The sequence below is a fragment of the Peromyscus maniculatus genome, chromosome 11 (assembly GCF_049852395.1).
Source record: "Peromyscus maniculatus bairdii isolate BWxNUB_F1_BW_parent chromosome 11, HU_Pman_BW_mat_3.1, whole genome shotgun sequence".
Lineage (NCBI taxonomy): Eukaryota > Metazoa > Chordata > Mammalia > Rodentia > Cricetidae > Peromyscus > Peromyscus maniculatus.
The window spans coordinates 44,339,056-44,358,400 of record NC_134862.1 but is presented as its reverse complement, the minus strand read 5'-3'; the positions used below and the strand labels follow the sequence as shown (position 1 = coordinate 44,358,400).

The window sequence follows — 19,345 nt, the reverse complement described above, 5'->3', positions numbered from 1 at the left end:
AACCTCCCGTGGCTCTAGGAAGGAGCAAGGGGATCACTGAGGTCCCATGGGCCTCTGTGCACTGACTTCCACGGAAAGACTCTGCCTGCGCTCTGCCTGTCTCCATGACACAAGGACACCTCCCAGCCTCTTCGCTTCCGGTGCTGGCCTCCTGCACTTGCTCAGGACCGTTTCCCACATTTTCAGACCCATATCTGTAGCCCTGCTCCTCCCAGAAGTCCTAGCGCAAAGGGGTGGCATTCACTGGAGACAGGAAAACCCGAGGAGACGGGGAAGAAAGAGGCAGAGACACAAGCTGGGGCGGGGGGGGGGGTTGACCCCGTGATTCTACCAACCAGAGAACTAAGGCACGTGGCGCACTTGAGGCCAGTATTCATTCTGTCTTACATCTCGACCATACCACACGTAGGTCGGCACTCTGCTTGATTTATCTTTTCCTGTACAGTTTGTCTTCAACACTAAGCAGCTAAATAGTATCCCTCTGGACATAGTAGTACCACGGTGTGTTTATTCCATTAGTAATAGAGTTTCCACCGCTACGTGGCTGGGGTATAATTAAATGGTAGTCCTTGCTTAGCATGTGCTTGCCTAGGTTCTGTACTCTGCACTACTGCGTGCGTGTACACACACACACACACACACACACACACACACACACACACACAGGCTCTGTGTGTGTGTGTATAGTATATATATACACACATATATAATTAAATATATATATATTATATACTCACACATGCATATACATGTGCTATATATACTGTGCATATATGTGTAGCTATAACCACATATCTATACATACACATCTATAACAAGATGAGCATAAACTCTGGTCTTCATTTAAAGCTATGCTCTCACAAGCCTCCAAGCTCTACCCTGCTTTCTCAGCCCTCTGTTCTGCTGTCCCAAGGGGGGTGTGCCTCTTCAACTCACGTCCTGACACGAGGGGGGCTATGCGATATTGACATCAGCTTCTCCTGTGTCGCGTGCACACATTTCTAAGATACACATGCTTGACACCTGGCTTGTTTGCTTTTGAGACAGGACCTCACTGTACAGTACAGGCTGGTCTTGAACTCACAATCCTACTGCCTCAGTCTCCCAGGTGCTGGAATAGGTGTGCACTGGCATGTCTGCTTGTGACGACGGGCTTCTTTCCTTTAGTGCGTTAAGCTTCATCCATACTATAGCCTGTATCAGTTTTTTTCGTTTGTTTGGCTTTTGGTTTTCCGAGACAGGGTTTCTCTGTGTTGCTGTCCTGGATCTCGCTCTGTAGACCAGGCTGGCCTCGAACTCAAAGAGATCCACCTGCTTCTGCCTCCCGAGTGCTGGGACTAAAGGTGTGCGCCACCACTGCCCGCCCTGTATCAGTTCTTTATTGCTTCCTCCTGCTAAATGATATTCCACTACATAAATGACACATTTTTATTTATCTGTTCACCAGCGTGTGGACATTTCAGCTATTTCTGCTTTGGGGCTTTTCTTAAGAATTATTATGAACAAGCCGGGCGGTGGTGGCGCACGCCTTTAATCCCAGCACTCGGGAGGCAGAGGCAGGCGGATCTCTGTGAGTTCGAGGCCAGCCTGGGCTACCAAGTGAGCTCCAGGAAAGGCGCAAAACTACGCAGAGAAACCCTGTCTCAAAAAAAAAAAAAAAAAAAAAAAAAAAAAAAAAAAAAAAAAGAATTATTATGAACAGCCGCATATGTTTCCACTTATCTTGGCTACACTTAAGAGGAAAATCACTAGGTTGTGTGGGAACTGTGTTTGGTATTTTAAGGAGTCACCAAACTCTCTTCCAGGGTGATGGCATGAGTGTGTGTTCCCACCCACAGTGCCTGCGGATCGCAAGCTCTCCCTTGTTACCGTGTTCCTGAGGGTGGAGGTGGCGCCTCGCTGTGGGTCTGACCTGCATTTCTCTACTACTGGACAGACAGACGGATGGGCCGCTGTTCAGCACTCACCAGCCGTTTGGTTATTTTCTTTAGGAAAATGTCTACTCAAAGACTTTACCAATGAAAAAATGAGTATGTTTTAAGGGGCAGCTGCACACGTGTTAAGTGTGGAGCTCTAAGGACAACCTGAGGAATCTGTTCTCTCCTCTCACCAGGTGGGTCACGGGGTCCCCCATGGAAACTCAGGCTGTCAGGCTTGGTGGCAAGCCCCTTTACCAGCCAAGCCATCTTGCCAGCCCTTGGCCACTTTGAATATTTGTCTTTTTATTGTTGAGTTATGTCATTTACATATTCGGGATTGCAGATTCTCCTCAGATAGGGAGCTATCGTCTGTCAGCTTGCACTCCCTGTCCAGACTGCTGCAAGGGCCAGCAGCAGTGTCCCCACGCCACAGGGGGCAGGGGAGTGACCAACACAACATTTTTAAAACAGTTCTCTAACCTTAGGGCTGTCTTTCTAATTTTTGGGATGTCCTCTAAAACATAAAGGTTTTTCATTTTGATGAAGTCTGTTTCTATGATTGCTTCTATTTTCAGTGGTATGTCTAAGAACAAGTTACACAGCCCGTGTCGCCAAGATTAGATTGATCTAAGATTTCCAGTTATAAATTCAGCTCTTGCATTAAGGTCTACGGCCGCTTTGGGGTGGTGGTGGTGGTGGTGGTGGCGGCGGCGGCAGCGGCGGTGGTGGAGGTGGTGTGTGTAGATGTCCATTTGACATAGCAAGAAGCATCATTCTGGCTGCACGTAACAAGCACAGCATGCTTGAAAAACGCCCACAGCATACAAATACAGGAGAGGCAGGTGCTGTGTAGACACCCTAGAAGGGCCCAGAACTCACAAGGCACTGGACTTTCGAGCCTCTGTCTTCCCACACTCAGAAAAGCCTTTTTCTTTCTTGATAAATTGACTCTAATTCTACTACTATGTGTCCCCGGTCTAATTTATTGTTCTGGGACACAAGACCCTGGAAATCTCAGCAGGTTCGCCCTGGACTCAGATCTGCACCTGAAAGAGCGGGTAAGTCGGTCAGGAGGTGAGAGCTGGGCTGTTTCTTAGCTCTGCCTTCTTATCTTCTTTGCTCTCCCCTTTCATTTGCCCAGAGCACTTGAAAGTGGGCAAGCTCCCACAGAAGGGTGGTGTAGTGGGTAGCAATTCCAACCTTGATCTGGAAGTTCCAACCCCCATGGAGGCTTCGGTAACTGTCCCGCCTACAAGGCGGGGCCAAGAGAGGACCCTGAAGACCCGAGATCTGGATGCACCAGCTCTCTTGGTTCCTGGAGCCTGGACGATGGAGATAGACCGAGCAGAGTTCTCCAGAGAACACCACCGGGCTGTGCCACGCCTTTCCCAGACCCTGCAACCTACCTATCCCTTCATTTGTAAGTTACGCCACTAAATAAACCTCCCTTTAAACTACATGGAGTGGCCTTAATAATTTCACCAATAGGGTGGCATGGGACGCCTCTCCCTTCCTGTCTTTGTTCCACAGCCCGTATGGCCAAGGGCCAGTGACGTGCTTGGTTCTCCTCTCTCGCCCTCCTGGGATGTAAGTCGAAGCAATGAGGCACACACTGGCCGTTGGCTGCGCAGTAGAGTGGCACTTCAGATTGGCTGAATCCAGGAAATTCATGGAGGTGACTACTGACCAGTGGATGACCAGATACAGGGCACCATGCTGGCGCTAATAAAGACAATGCCACGCTCGCACTTTCCGGTACTGCTGGCATTCACTCACCCACGTCTATTCCTCCTTCCTTCGACCTGCCCTAGCATCCACCAAGATGGCAGGCATGGCAGGCACGGCATGGACAGGGCAAACTCTTCTCCCACAGAGATAATTCCCCAGAGATCTGCACTGACTCTGCCTCCCTCAGGGTCCTAAAGCCAGTTGGCTTCACATGCTGACCCCCAGGGGACTCTTAGTTAACTATGCGTGCCCACATCCCTCCATCAATGCCTTGTTATTTCTTCATTTTACCCTATCCACTCTCCATTTCTCTGTGTTCCTTTACCACAGACAGTTTTATCCCCAAGAACATGGAGATAATTTCCCAGGTGACAAGACAGTCTCCTGAATATGAAGTCCGAAGGAGGTTGGGGAGAACCACCCATTTGTACTTTTAACCTCAAGGGCAATTTAAAGCCAAATAAAAAAGGTCAAAGCCACCATAAAACTCAGTCTCTTCCCTGAATCTTACTGGTTGCTACCCCACTTCTTGGGAGAATTATCTTAATTCACCAAGATAAAAGAAATCACCCCAGGACGTCACAGCAGGTACTAGATTACTGGACTCTGTTCTGAGACAGACAGTGTGAGCAATAGATTCAGATCCTGATGGGGAAGAGCTCAGACCCAAACCAGAATTCCTGATCCTTCTGTGGCTACTCTCAGACTCACCTTGGGATGCCTGGGTAACAAAGGATGGAAGACAAACTGGTCCACCAGATGTCCTGGAGGACGGGGGACAGGGGGACAGGGGAATGCCTCTCTGCAGAGGCCCTGACACTTGTCTCTTCACTTAAGCCTGTCCCTCGGGCTCTGTGCAACTGTTCAGCCTCAAGAACAGTTTATCCTGAAACCACGAAGGGAAAGGAGGCTGCGATTTGACTAGAATCCCCTCTGGCCTCAGAACAAGCTGGGTGATGGGGAAATTCAGACAAAGACAGGAAACTACAGCATCATCCCGCAGCAGGACCCGTTTCGTAAGAAGAGACGAAATGATAGGGTGTTCTCATGGCTCCCTGCCAGAGTAGGGGCGATGCAAAGAAAAGAGGAACCTCTGGTAAGCCTACCTGTGTCATCCCGTTAGTGTAGAAACCCCACTTTTCAAACAGACGCGGTGGGCAACAGGACTCAGAATCTACGTTTTCTCCCAGTCTGAGGAGCCCCAGGCCACCTCCGCACCCTTACTCATCCGTCTGACCTGAACGGAGGGAGGAAGTCTTCGGGACCCTTGCTCATCCGTCTGACCTGAACGGAGGGAGGAAGTCTGCGGGACCCTTGCTCATCCGTCTGACCTGAACGGAGGGAGGAAGTCTGGGGGACACACAGGAGTCCATTGTCCTCCGTCTCTTTTTACTGCCCAAAGACTGTTCCTAGAACTCACCAACCCAGATGAATATTTTAACCCAAGAACTTTACCCTCAGACCCACAAATTCAGCTTTTGGACACTGCCTTCCTGCTGTTCACGGGGGCCTGAAGGAAGGGACCCTGATGTGACCACCTCACAGGGCGGAAGGTACCAGAGGGAACACACTGACAGGAAAAACAAAAGGCAGAATTATTGATGCCCCAAGAGTTAGCCTTTCCCTCCAAAGACAGAGGGGAGAGTCTTACTTCCTAATAGTCACGTTGTGTGTTCACAGTAGCTTCCATGTGACTGTCCCGTGACGCCGTCTCTAGGACCCCGACTTAACTAGGGAACAAAGTCTGTCACTTTCCATTCTTTTTCTTTTTCTTTTTTAGGTGTGCACTAAATATGCTTTTTATTACTGTGTGTGTGCCCATGTATAATATGAGTGTTTGTAGACTACATGAATAGACCTGATAGCTGCACCCTGCCTTAGAAACTTAGCCACTCGTAATTTCTTAGAACGTATTAACATGGTGTCTTTGGGTCTACTGAACGTTTCATAATTTTTTTTTAAAATGTAGCTTTATTTATTTATTTGTTTGTTTATTTAATAGGTGGTGGGGTACTCAGTGTCACGGCACACACGTGAGGGTCAGAGGACAACTTGAGGCAGTCAGCTCTCCCCACTGTGTGTGTCCAGGGACCAAGTTCGGTCATCAGGCTCGGCAGCACATGCCTCTATCCCCTGACACATCGAGCTAACCCTTCATAAGACTTTAAAGTGCGATTTGCGTATATAAAATAATACTCATTAATGTCATAAAAGTTCCATGAAATTTTACATTGGACACAGGTTTTGATAGATTTCCTTCAAAAATAGGTTCTGGGCTGGGCGGTGGTGGCGCACGCCTTTAATCCCAGCACTCGGGAGGCAGAGCCAGGCGGATCTCTGTGAGTTCGAGGCCAGTGTGGTCTACAGAGTGAGATCCAGGACAGGAACCAAAAAAACTACACAGAGAAACCCTGTCTCGGAAAAAAAAAAAAAAAGAATCGGTTCTGAAAGAAAATAATTCTATTTCACTTTTTAAAATAGTCATGGATAACAAAACACAATAGACAATAAAAATCTTTTATGTTAATCAAAACACTTCTAAATAATGTACATTTAAAATTATCTTGTTAGATTAATCATTATGGATTGATTTTTCAAGAATGTTCTTTTTTCTTTTTTTTTTTTTTTTTTCAGGCAGAAGCTCACTATATAACCCTAGCTGGCCTAGAACTCACTAAATAGACCAGGCTGGCCTTGAACTCAGAGAGATCTCTTGCCTCTGCCTCCTGAGTGCTGAGATTAAGGTGGCGTGTGCCACCATACTTGGCACTTTCAGGAATGTTTGTATTATACAAGTGAGAAATGTAAGATTTTCACTAAGGCTGTGACATACATAAAATGACAGGTAAAATGTTTATCAAAGATCTTTATGTTAAATTCTCTTTTCACAATGAAAATTATAGCAGTGCAACCCAAGAACTAGGCACACTCACTCCAAATGTAATAAAATAGCTGTTATTAAATCTTAAGATAATAGGGGCTGGAGAGATGGCTCAGAGGTTAAGAGCACTGCTTGTTCTTCCAAAGGTCCTGAGTTCAATTTCCAGCAACCACATGGTGGCTCACAACCATCTGTAATGAGATCTGGTGCCCTCTTCTGGCTTGCATGGATATGTGCAAGACAGAAGACTGTATACATAATAAATAAATAAATCTTTTTTAAAAAAAACTTAAGATAATACTAATATTTACAGTTTAAGATACGTTTTAACTTACATTTGCAACATTAAAATATAAAAGATATTGCTTGTTTATCTATGCTCTCTTCCTTCAGAAAACAGGCTTTTCAAGGCTCTTGTCTTGTTCAATTAAAATAATAATAATAATAATAATAATAATAATAATAATAATAATTAAGGAACCAAGTGTTAGTGCCTGCTCCTCCTGCTTAAAGCCCAGGAGTGATCAGGTTAGGCTCTGTGTGTTTAAAACCAAAATCCTTCTATTTTATTTACACTGAAAATCATTTATTTAAAGGTCTAGATTTGGGGTTAAGGATTGTTAATGCTATGAAAAATGACCTGGTTAACATAAACTTAAAGCTGACAAAAGTTACAAAACTTCAAAGCTTTTTTTTGGGGTGGGGGGTGGGGGGTGGGAGGAAGTGGGGTATGGCAGGTTCAGACAATCTATGTAACAGCTCTGGCTGTCCTGGAACTGGCTTTGTAGAACAGGCCTGCCTCTGCCTCCTGAGTGCTGGGACTAAAGGTATGTGCCACCACCACCTGGTGTCCTTGGCATTTTTAAAGTCTGTCTTTATATACAACTATGTGTATGTATGTTGTCTACACGTGCTAGTGTTTTTACATTGTTCTCATGGTCCATAAATTAAAAGTGTTACTAGCCCAAATCCCTTTTAGTCTGTAGTATAACTAAAATTGTAGAACAAAAGCAAAGGGTGTGTGTAACTAGTCTGAATCAAGATGTAATTTAGTTGATCCTTGTCTCTGTCCTGAAGTCTCTATTGTTTGGGTGAGTAACCTGGCTTTCAGAAGATGGAGACTCCTGCTCTAGGACACAGCCCTCTTCAGGGCACGGTCCTCTAGGCTCCGCTGCTCCTACAAGCCCAGCTGGAGCAATGAATTAGGTCTGTGCTTCCAGCTTCCCCTAAGTAATGAATATGTTTACCTGCAGAAGTGCACAGGTAACCCACAGGAAAGGAGGCAGACACTAAATGAAAGCGAAACCTCGGAATTTCGTCCTCATTTGGAGTTTCATGAGCCCAAATAAGAAATGAATAGCTTTTTTTTTTTAAAAAAACAAATGCAGTTTCTAAATAACTAAATCTTTACTAAATTGGTTTATTTAAATTTGTTGATTAAAATAAATACCGTCTCCATGACTGCTATAAATGTTTTACCTCTATTTCATATGTAGCTTTCTGTGTTTCATTAAAATACAAAGTAGTTTTATTAAAAACGTTTTCTAAGCCTGGTGGTGGTGGAGCATGTCTTTAATCCTAGCACTCAGGAAGCAGAGGCAGCGGCAAGTGGATCTCTGAGTTCGAGGCCTGCCTGGTCTATAGAGCAAGTTCTAGGACAGCCAAAGCTATGCAGAGAAACCCTGTCTCAAAAAAACAAAAAAACAAAACAAAACAAAAGCTTTCTAAATTTTGTAAAGAAAAATCAAACAAACAAACAACAAAAAAAAAAGCATTAAATAAAAAGGAGATAGACAAGAGAAAAAGAGGCAGGGGAGTGGGTCACCTAAAACCAAGGATATATGACAAATCCTTTAGAAATCCACTACTTGGTAAGCTTATTTCAAAATATAATTTTTAAAAAAGAAGTTTGGAAATAGGTACCCTACATAGGTGGACAATGTTTTCCCCCAAAAGACATTGTTATTTAGTGAAAATATGCCAAGTATGAGGTATCTCCCTAGATGCTGTTGGTCTGGAAGTTCCCAGAACATCCCAAAACACCACAGACTCTCACCACGGTTCTTGGTTGTCCACCAGAACTAGATGGTAGGGATATAATACACCTTGTTTTCAGGACAGAGAAATCAAGCTGAGAGTCACCTAAAATTCCTACCTAATAAGCTAATGTAGTAGTTTGAAAGAGCATGGCTCATATGTTTGACTACTTGGTCCCCAGTTGGTGGACCTATTTGGGAAGGATTAGGAGGTGTGGCTTTGTTGAAGGAGGTGTACGCCATTCCCAATTCACTCTCTCTGCCTTGTGGTTGTGTCTCAAAATGTGAGCTCTCAGCTACTGCTCCGGCATCATGCCTGTCTGTCTGCTGCCATGCTTCCCACCATGACGGTAGACTCTAACCCTCCAAAACTGTAAGCTCCAAGAAACGTTTTCTTCTGTATGTTGCTTGGTCATGGTGTCTTACTATAGCAATAGAAAAGTAACTGACTTAGCTGGCTTTCCTAGTGCCACAGTATGCTATGCCGGTGGGGTGGGGGGGTCCATCAATTGTATTACTAAGCCATGAACCCTGCATGCTACAAGATGCGAGGCAAGATGTGCCCACTGGTACAATAGAAGCATGAAGGTTACATGGATACCCAAACAATTTTGGATTGCATTTGAGGTCTACTCCACTGGAGGGAATTCATGCCTGGTTCTATGAAACTAGTCAAAAGTCCGTAAAAGGGGAAGGCATGGGCCCTCAAAGGGAACCTACTACTATTACCTTGCTATGTGGACATATTATAAGACCATCTTCTAAATATTTATACTTACATGCTAGATTAGTGCCACCTTCAACCCTGGCCAGAGAAGCTGCTTTCTGTAGCAGTCAGCAGTTAATGCAGAGACTCGCAACCGGTAAAGGTACTGAAAATGAGTTAACTACTGAGTATTCAACTCTAAAGGGACATTAATATCAAACACCACCACCCGAACCCAAGGCTCAGGGAGCATCCCATCTTGGAAGATAAAAACAGAAATAATGTAAGAGCAGGATGGGGAAATGTGGAATGCCGGCTTTGGGACATGGCCAGTGTACCCGCAAACTCACAGCAGCCATGTTGTACCTGCAAACTCACAGCAGCCATGTTGTACCCGCAAACTCGCGGCAGCCATGGTGTCCCCGCAAACTCGCGGCAGCCATGGTTATGCAGAAGAACAAGTCAACAAAGTCAGTATTCCAACAGGCAACATTAACTAGATGCAGTGGGTCACAAAAAGGAGGAATGGAGGGGGACATGAAGTGGGGAGAGATGCATTTTGGGGGTGTATTAGGGGAGTGTGAAAGGGCAGCTGATGATAAATATGACCAAGATACACTACTTACATGTATGAAATTGTTAAGGAATTAATAAGAGACATTCTATTAAAAAATAAAAAAGAAGGAGCTAGAGAGATGGCTCAGTGGTTAAGAGCACTGGCTGCTCTTCCAGAGGTTCTGAGTTCAATTCCCAGCACCCACATGGCAGCTGTCTATAACTCCAGTTCCAATGCCCTCATACAAACTTACATGAAGGCAAAGCACCAAGGCATATGAAATAAAAGTAAGTCAATTCTAAAAAAATAAAAATGTAGACATTTAATATTTTTTAATGAAGGTTAAAGAGAAAAGAAAATGTTTTAGATGAGAGAGGATTTTGTATGGAGATTCTGTCCAAAGGCAGAGGATTATCAGAAATAAGAACAGACAAGATTAAGACAAACCCAAAGAGTTAAAGTATGTCACAGAAAGGTTTATGGAATTTAAAACTTAAAAACAGCATGGGCTTACAGAAACTTGCTTAAAGAACAAGGATTCTATTTTTATTTTATTTTTATTAAGAATATGGTTATGACGAGTGGTGGCGCACGCCTTTAATCTCAGCTCTGAGGAAGCAGAGTCAGGCAGATCTCTGTGAGTTCAAGGCCAGCCTGGTCTACAGAGCGAGATCCAGGATAGGCACTAAAACTACACAGAGAAACCCTGTCTCGAAAAAGCAAATAAACAAACAAACAAAAAAACCCAAACAAACAAAAAAGATAACTGCTTTCTGTTTATAATTAGGAAAAAAGTTTTTAGAGTCAGGATTTTATTTTTCAATGTCCCTGTCAAGCTTTATCAAAATGTTATACAAAAGCAAAATTTTAGATCCCAATTCATCCTTCCATACTGGTGTCAAGAGCTGGGTGTTCAAGAATCATCCTTAATGGACAAAGCCATATGTTGCTGGAGAGCTTCTCTCCAGGTTCCCCAAGCCCCGCAGTCCCACAATCCACTTATAAAATAATCACTCAGACGCTTATATCACTTATAAACTGTATGGCCGTGGCAGGCTTCTTGCTAACTGTTCTTTTATCTTAAATTAACCCATTTCTATAAATCTATACCTTGCCACGTGGCTGGTGGCTTACCAGCGTCTTCACATGCTGCTTGTCCTGGCAGTGGCTCCAGTGTCTCTCCTCCTCCTTCCTGTTTCCCCAATTCTCCTCTCTCTTTGTCCCGCCTATACTTCCTGCCTGGTCACTGGCCATCAGTGTTTTATTTATATAGAGTGGTATCCACAGCAGCCATACTCATGTAGGGGCCAAAAGGACAGCCAACATTTTGTTCCCAGGTCAACTAGGTCCCAGGGACAAGAGGACAACACAGAAAGATCCTGCAGCTCCAATAGTCACATGTCATGGCCTCTTGATCAGAGAGAACATGGAGACTCCAGAGGGTGGATCTGACCAGGGTTTATTCTACAAAGAGGAGGGTCAGCACTGAGGAGAAGGTCCTCAATGCTTCCAAGGAAAGCTACTTGGTCAGGAAGACTCTGCACCCCACCATTATACCCGTAGGGGCGGGGCACACAGGAGAGGACACCCGTAGGGGCGGGGCACACAGGGAGGACACCCATAGGGGCGGGGCACACAGGGAGGACACCCATAGGGGCGGGGCACACAGGAGAGGACACCCATGGGGGCGGGGCACACAGGAGAGGACACCCATAGGGGCGGGGCACAAGGGGTCCGCAGAAATGGCTCAGGGCTTAAGACTGCATACTGCTCAGAGGACCTGAGCTCAGTTTGTAACACCCACCTAGGATAGCTCACAACTGCCTGTAACTCCAGCTCCAAGGGATCCTCCACCCTCTTCTGGCCTCTATGGGCACCTATACTCATGTGCACATACCTGCACACAGACACATACACATAATTAAAAATAGATATTTAAAAAAAATAGTACCATCACCCTAAAGGAGCCATGGGGCTCCCATCAAGTCCCTAAGAGTAACTCCTAAGGAGTCCCAACTGACCTTACCAGTAGCAGAAAAATATCATTTGGGGCCAACTGTGTGAACTTAAACACCCAGCAGGAAGGTATAACCGAAGAATAAAACAGCTAGTAATTATACAAAAAAAAAAAAAAATCCCATTGAACTAAACTTTAAACTTTACAAAGGGGACAAAGAGTGATTCGGGCCTTACAGACCTCCTCGTTAAAGCTTGAGTATGGTGCCGGTAAGATGGTTCAGAACGTCAAGGTGTCTGCTGCCAGCGCTAATGATCAGTTCGATCCCCAGAACCTGCATGTCCGAAGGAGAGAACCAACCCCTGCAAATTGTCCCTGGCTTTCACTTATGCACCGTGGCATGCACATACTCACACACATAGACCTATCAGATAAATAAGTAAAGATAACAAAACATTTAAACCCTGAGTGTGGGCTACTGACATGCCAGCTCGGACAGTCACAGCCATCATGCAGAGGTTATTCCATTCCTGAACCTAAGGCTGTAAGCTTGCTTGTGGTTTCGGCTTTCTTCACTGCTTTTCTTTTGGTACTGTTGGCACTCGGTGGTTACAGTCTCACACATCCTCTGCTCCAATCTATTTCATCACTGGGTCTCTACTCAATAATCTTCTAACAGTATCCTGATATATTCTTTTTTATTTTAATTTTATGTGCTTGGGTGTTTTTTGTCTGTACGTATGTTTGCACACCACTTGCATGCCTGGTGTCCATGGAGGCCAGAAGATGAAGTCCAGCCACCTAGAGTTAGAGTTACATATGGGTTGTGGCCAACCATGTGCATGCTGGGAATTGAACCAGGTTCTCTACAAGAGCGGTCAGTGCTCTTACCAGCTGAACCATTTCTCTGGTCTCTCTTTCTATATTATTTTTCCCCTTTTATTGAAAATAGATTCTCCCAGCACTCGGGAGGCAGAACCAGGCAGATCTCTGTGAGTTCGAGGCCAGCCTGGTCTACAGAGTGAGGTCCAGGACAGGCACCAAAGCTACACAGAGAAACCCTGTCTCCAAAAACAAACAAACAAACAACAACAAAAAAAAGATTCTTTTCTCACACATTGTATCCTGATTACAGTTTCCCTCTACTCCTCCCAGTTCCTCCCCACCTCCCCTCCCCTCTGGATCCACTCCCTTTCTGTCTCTCATTAGAAAAGAACAGGCTTCTAAGAGATAGCCACAAAACACGAGAAGATAAAACATAATAAGATAAAACAAACACCACTGTATCGAAGTTGGACAAGGCAACCCAACAGAAGAAAAGGAGGAGGCACGAGACTCAGAGTGCACTGGTTCACACACTCAGGAGTCCATTCAAACGCCAAACTAAAAGCCATGCTGTGTGTGCAGAGGACCTGGTGCAGACCCGCGCAGGCCCTGTGCTTGCTGCTCCAGTCTCTGAGAGCTCACGTCAGCGTTGCTCAGTTGATGGAGAGAGCCTCCATCTCCAGGTCAAGGCCCTATTGCCTGCTTCCATAGTCCTGCCCTTACCCTCAGAGTATGTATATTCCAGCAGGGACTTGATCCACACTGCTTTATTGTGGCAGAAAGGCAGGGGTTGGGAAGTCAAAGCCATGGATCAACTCTAGCCCACCACCCAACTTCTGCAAATCAAACTAGGCTGGAAGGAAATGGTGACTGCTAATTCCCAGGCTTGTTACTGATGTTTTGTCCAACAAGAGAGTTGGTGTCCTAGTAACCTTCGAAAACTTGACCATCTAGTCATCTCAGAGCAAAGCTTTGATTGAGGAATTGTTTAGATCAGATTGGCCTGTGGGTGTGTCTGTAGGGAGTTACTGTCTTGGTTACTAACTTATGTGGGAAGTTGTCCAGCCCACTGTGGGTGGCTCCATCCCTAGACAGGTGGCCCTGGGCTGTATAAGAAAGCTAAGTATGAGCCCATGGTGGGCTGAGTCAGCAAGCAGCATCCCTCCGAGATTCTGCTTCAAGCTCCTGCTCAAGTTCCTACTTTTTTTTTTTAAGATTTATTTTTTTAGTATGTATACTACAATGTTCTGTTTGTATGTATCCCTGCAGGCCAGAAGAGGGCACCAGATCTCATTACAGATGGTTGTGAGCCACCATGTGGTTGCTGGGAATTGAACTCAGGACCTCTGGAAGAGCTGACAGTGTTCTTAACCTCTGAGCCATCTCTCCAGCCCCTCGAGTTCCTACTTTAACTTCCCTCAGTGATGGACTGTGACCCGGAAGTGGGAACCAAACAAATGGACCCTTTCTTCCCCAGGTTACCTTTGGTTAGTGTGTTTTACACAGCAACAGAAAGGATACGAGAATAGCTGAACAAACAGAAGATTCTGACCCACGGGGTGAAACCACCCACTCTGCAGTTCCTGGTGGGAAGAACTTGGTCCTGCCACCGAGGGAAACTGTCCGGAAAGGATGCCGTCAATGAATATGTGGACACATGACTGAGCAAGATAGGCTCTTAGGTCACTGGGTCACCCCATGTCATTTATAGGCGACCCTGAAGCCCATGGCAGTGACCTTCCCACGTCACCAGGGCACTGGAGACAGGCAGAATCCACAGGTATTTCCACAGCTGTGGAGTTGACTATTCCAGAAGACATCAGCCAAATCCAGGGACATTATCATTGACAGATTAAACTGAGGCCTGATGGTTATGAGAACCAACCCCCCCTTCCTCTCCTGCCTCAGGCCCAGGCTCTGAAGTCAGACCTGTACCTTCAGGTATGTGACCTGGGGTCACATAGTTTCTTTTCCCGGTACCAGACTGAACCATGGGAAGCAGCTATGACATTCATGCTGTGGAACAATCTTTGTATACTGTAAATATCTATTACTCTCATTGTTAATAAAAAGCTGATTGGCTGGTAGCCAAGCAGGAAGTATAAGTGGAAGAACCAAACTAAGAATGCTGGGAAGAGGAAGGGCGGAGCCAGAGTCACTGCCAGCCAGATGCAGAACAAGTTGGACACACAAAATGGCACAGAGGTAAAAGCCACCAGCCTCGGGGCATCACATAGATTAATAGGAATGGGTTAAGTTGTAAGAGCTAGCTAGTAATAAGCCTGAGCTATCAGCTGAGCATTTATAATTAATATAAGCCTCAGTGTGTTTACTTAAGAGCAGCTGCAAGACAGAAAAACTCAGTGTGGGGTTGAGGCTGGTATTAGATTGGCTGGTGCTGAGGACACCACACACCCATCCCAACACAGAGCCTGCTGCTCATCGATGTGAGTCCACCTGCCCTCTGCTCTGTCTTCCCCCATGCCACAGCAGAGACTTGTGTAACCTCAGAAGCCTCACCCTGAAGTGACCAACTACCCCTGTCCCCTAGATGGTATCCCCTTCATCGCTTTTACAGTGGATGTCAGGGAGGTAGGCATCCTCCTTATTCCCGCCTCTGCCCCTCGACCTGCTTATGTGCCCCCTGGAGGCAAGCCTGTCCCTTGTCTCCCTCCCCGTCTGTTTCCTACCCAGCAGGCAGAGCGGTTCTGTGATTAAAACATAAAACCCCACATTTTCTTGTTGTTGCTATTGTTTTGAGACAGGTCTCAGGTCTCACTATAACCCCAGGTCAGCAGCCAACTGGCAATCCTCCTGCCTCAGTCTCTTAAGTGCTGAGATCCAAGCAAACATCACTAACGCCCGACCAGCTAGCTTTCTGTTTGTATTATGATTATAGCTTCATGATAGCCTTCGAGGCCACACGCCAGGACAGGCCCTCACCCCTCTCTCTCCGGTAGGTCTCCCAGCTCTCCTTCTGGTCACATCGGATTCCTTCAATGTCCCAAACATGCCAGATAACACCTCGGGCCTTACAGTCACTGTTCCATCTCCCCCTAACACCTTTTGCTGCCAGTGTCCACACAGCTCACATCCTCAGATGGCGAAGGTCATCACAGGTGGCGACATTTAAAGCAGCCTCTGCCCGACCATGCCACCTCATGCTCGCTGTGCTGGCTGGTTTTGTGTGTCAACTTGACACAAGCTAGAGTCGTCAGAGGAAGGAGCCTCAGCTGAGAAAGTGACTCCTTGAGATCGAGCTGTAAGGCATTTTCTCATTTAGTGATCCATGGGGGAGGGCCCAACCCATGGTGGGTGGGGCCATCCCTGGGCTGCTGGTCCTGGGTTCTACAAGAAAGCAGGCTGAACAAGCCATGGGGAGCAAGCCAGTAAACAGCTCCCTCCATCAGCTCCCGCCTCAGGGATCCTTCCCTGTTTGAGTTCCTGTCCTGACTTCCTTCGGTGATGAACAGCAATGCTGAAGTGTAAGCCAAATAAACCCTTTCCTCCCCAACTTGCTCTTGCTCTTTGGTCATGGTGTTTCATGCCAGCAATAGGAACCCTAACCAAGACACTCCCCTTCCCAGACTGTTTCTACCACCTGCTTCCCAGTGACACTTTATTTTATCATTTGTCTGTCTCCCTTCACTAGAATTTAAGATTCACAAGCGTAGGGAGTTTGGACTAATACTTAGTAGGTGCTCAATAAAAAAGTGATGAGGCCTGGATGGTGGCGATTCTTCCACCCCTGAGGCCCACACTTGCTGTCCTCAGATATCTCAGTGTGAGCGGCTCACCGACCAGTTCTACGGCACTTCAGAAAGCGACCTTCCTCTCTGCCTTTAGATGAGTCACAAGGTGCATGGAAGCCAGGGAAGAAGAGGCTGAAGATCCTGCTTGGAGTCTCAAGAGTCCCACCAGAAAAGGAGGCCCGGAGAAGGAGGTGAGTGGCTCAAGGTCACATGGGTGACCGGCAAGCTTGGCATCAAGTCTGTCTCTGGATCTCTAGTCCTAATCCTAAGCCCACCCTGCCTCCTACAACTGCACCCTCCCACCTGGGCACATTCTGGGATGCTGGGCTCTGGTGGCCCGGCAATGACCAGAAGGCAGCCAGGCGAGGACTTGAAATGACAAATGTGTCATGCTCCAGGTGCTCCCAGACCAGAGTAGCTCCAGCCCGGCTGGAATCACCCGACCAGAGAAGCATGAAACAGCGCCATTAGGCGGGGGAGCCGAGGCTGCTCCAGAGGAGGCTGGTGGAGGTGCCCTGCCAACAGGGCCTGGCGTCAAGGCCTGTAGAGGGAAGGCCAAGGAAGCAGATGTCTAGGTAAACAGGTTGGGAATGGGTCTTCTAGGCATGGTCCCCATGGTGGCCCTGGAGACTGGCTGGCAATGCACATGGCCCTTGGTACCCCAAGCACCTGGTCAGCAGGCTGCAATACTGCCTGGCAATTTGCATTGCAACTTTACCTAATGTCCTCTGTCACGGGGGACCAGGGGACTATACCTAGACACTGAGTTTCTATATAATATGAGAAGACCTGCCAGAGAAGCAAAGGCCAATAGGCTTGTGCCCTGGAGTCCCACCCTATCCTCCAGCATGGGGGCTCACAGAGCCCCCATTCCACATGGGCCTCTAGAATAGCAAAGGGTCTGATGTCCCTCAGCTGTGTATCCTCACACACACCCACAGCTGCCACCTCTACCAATTAACTATGATTTGGGAACGATGGACTTCTGCAGATTATCCACTCAGCCCTGGCCTCGATTAAGGAAGATAAGGAGAGGGACTAGACTCAGCTTGTTTAATCTTTTCCAGTACTGTGTTTGCAGAAGCCAAAGCAATGCCATGGAAATGGGCTAGCCAGAAGGATGGCTGTCGCTGACACCAGGCTGAAACGATCGACATTCAAGGATAAATTCACAACTTTATGTTTGCACCAAAGCTCCATTCCAACACTCGGTGCCAGGAGGCCATCGAGTTTTAATGAGTTAATTTTCTAGCTCACATTGAAAATAAATCACCCATTTCTCGAGAGTGGCTCGTGCATGGCTGCCTGTGGTCCCCCCTGGGTCAGTTCACCTGGGCTTCCGCCTCAGTGCAGGGTTGCCACACCTCACACACAGGAACGGGGTCTGTTCTTGAGCAGACTTGGGGAAGCTGCCTACCCTAGGGTCCTAAGAATGGGGAAAAAATAAATAAAAATAAAAACAAACAAAAATCCCCAGAGTCTGATTTCAGTCTCTCCTGCTGCTGCTGCTGCTGCTGCTGCTGCTGCTGCTGCTGCTGCTGCTGCTGCTGCTGCTGCAAGAATCCCTTTCCTTCTTTTACATCCAGGCTGAGATCAGTAAATCTCAGGCCACCTGAGAGATGGCCCGAAGCCAAGGCTGCAGGCTGAGGCTCAGAATCTGAAGGCTGGGACTGAGCCTTCTGCATGTTCAATCACAGTGTGTGACCTTGGGCAAGGCTGTCAGCCTCCCTGGGCCTCAGCCCTTGCACAGTCCTGAGTGGCGGTTAGCCACCCAGCTCTGCTACCTAAGGGCAGCTGTGGTAGCCAAGGCTCAGCGCTCTCAACACCACCCAGGCAGGATGCTGTTAAATCTCAGACACACACACAGAGGGTCTGAGCATCCAGGAGCCTCTCAGACCTTGCATGACAAAGCTTGCCTTCTAGAAACACCCAAACCGAAGCCAAAGCATCCACCCGCCAGTGTATCACAGGGCTGACTGTGCCTGCATGGTCACTCTGGACTCCCTACCCCTGGCCCACCCCTCCACACCCCACCAAGCCCTGCCAGTTCCTTCTGTACCCCTGACTAGCCATCAGGGTTCAAGGCTGGGTGCTCCACCAGGCCAGGTCCTTCTGCATGCCCCCTACCCCCACCCCTCCAGCCAGGATCTCTGCTTGACCAGACAGATGGCCAAGTCACCACTTTGAGGACAGGAATGAGGCTTCCTTGACCTTGTCAGCCAAGGCACTAAAGTTGCTGAACACTTAGTCACCCAGGTCACCTGCACCCCAGTTACCTTCAGTCCCAGAAGCTGCCTCGGGGATCCAGAGAACCCCACCCCCCAATCCCTCACTGCAGGCAGCTCTCCAGAAGGAAAGGTCCTCTGCTGTCTGGGCATCATGACATTTGAAAGGACAGAAGGGTGGGATCCCCCACATAGGTGCTAAGGGGGGCCAGCTAGTCGGTTAGTGGATGCATGAGATGGGGCACTGGTTATGGGGCCTTGGTATGTGCATGTTCAAAGAGGAGAGAGAAGAGCAGGACAGTGGCACTCTGCCCTGGTCATGATCTAAGGAAGCGTGGTGGGGGACAAGATTGCCCAAAGACAGACGGTGGACACACACACACACACACACACACACACACACACACACACACACTGCCCTGCTCTCCTTCACACCAGATGCATATCTTCACTGGAAAATGGACGCTCCCCTCTGCTGGGCAGCACAGGCACCAGGCAAGCATTCTGCTGAGCACCTCTGGTCCTAAAAGCTTTGGGAGGATAGATAGGGCTTTCGGAAGGGTGTGTGATGTGTGCACATGGCATGTGTGAGGTGTTGTGTGTGGTGTGTAGGTGTGTGGATATGGAATGGAAGAGTGTAGCATGAAGCATGGGCTCTATGTGAATCTGCGGCATGTGATGTGGGGGGCAGGAGTGTGTGCTGTATACTTAGTGTGTATTGGGGCCTGGGAAGGTGGAAGGAACTGTGATGTGTGGTGTG

The 19,345-nt window shown here is 47.3% G+C and overlaps 1 protein-coding gene across 2 annotated transcripts in view; it reads right to left on the bottom strand.

Moving 5' to 3' along the window:
• Syt2 (synaptotagmin 2) overlaps positions 1–19,345 on the bottom strand; it is a 112,427-nt gene that overhangs the window by 13,581 nt on the left and 79,501 nt on the right. The gene's annotated exons all lie outside the window — the stretch shown is intronic.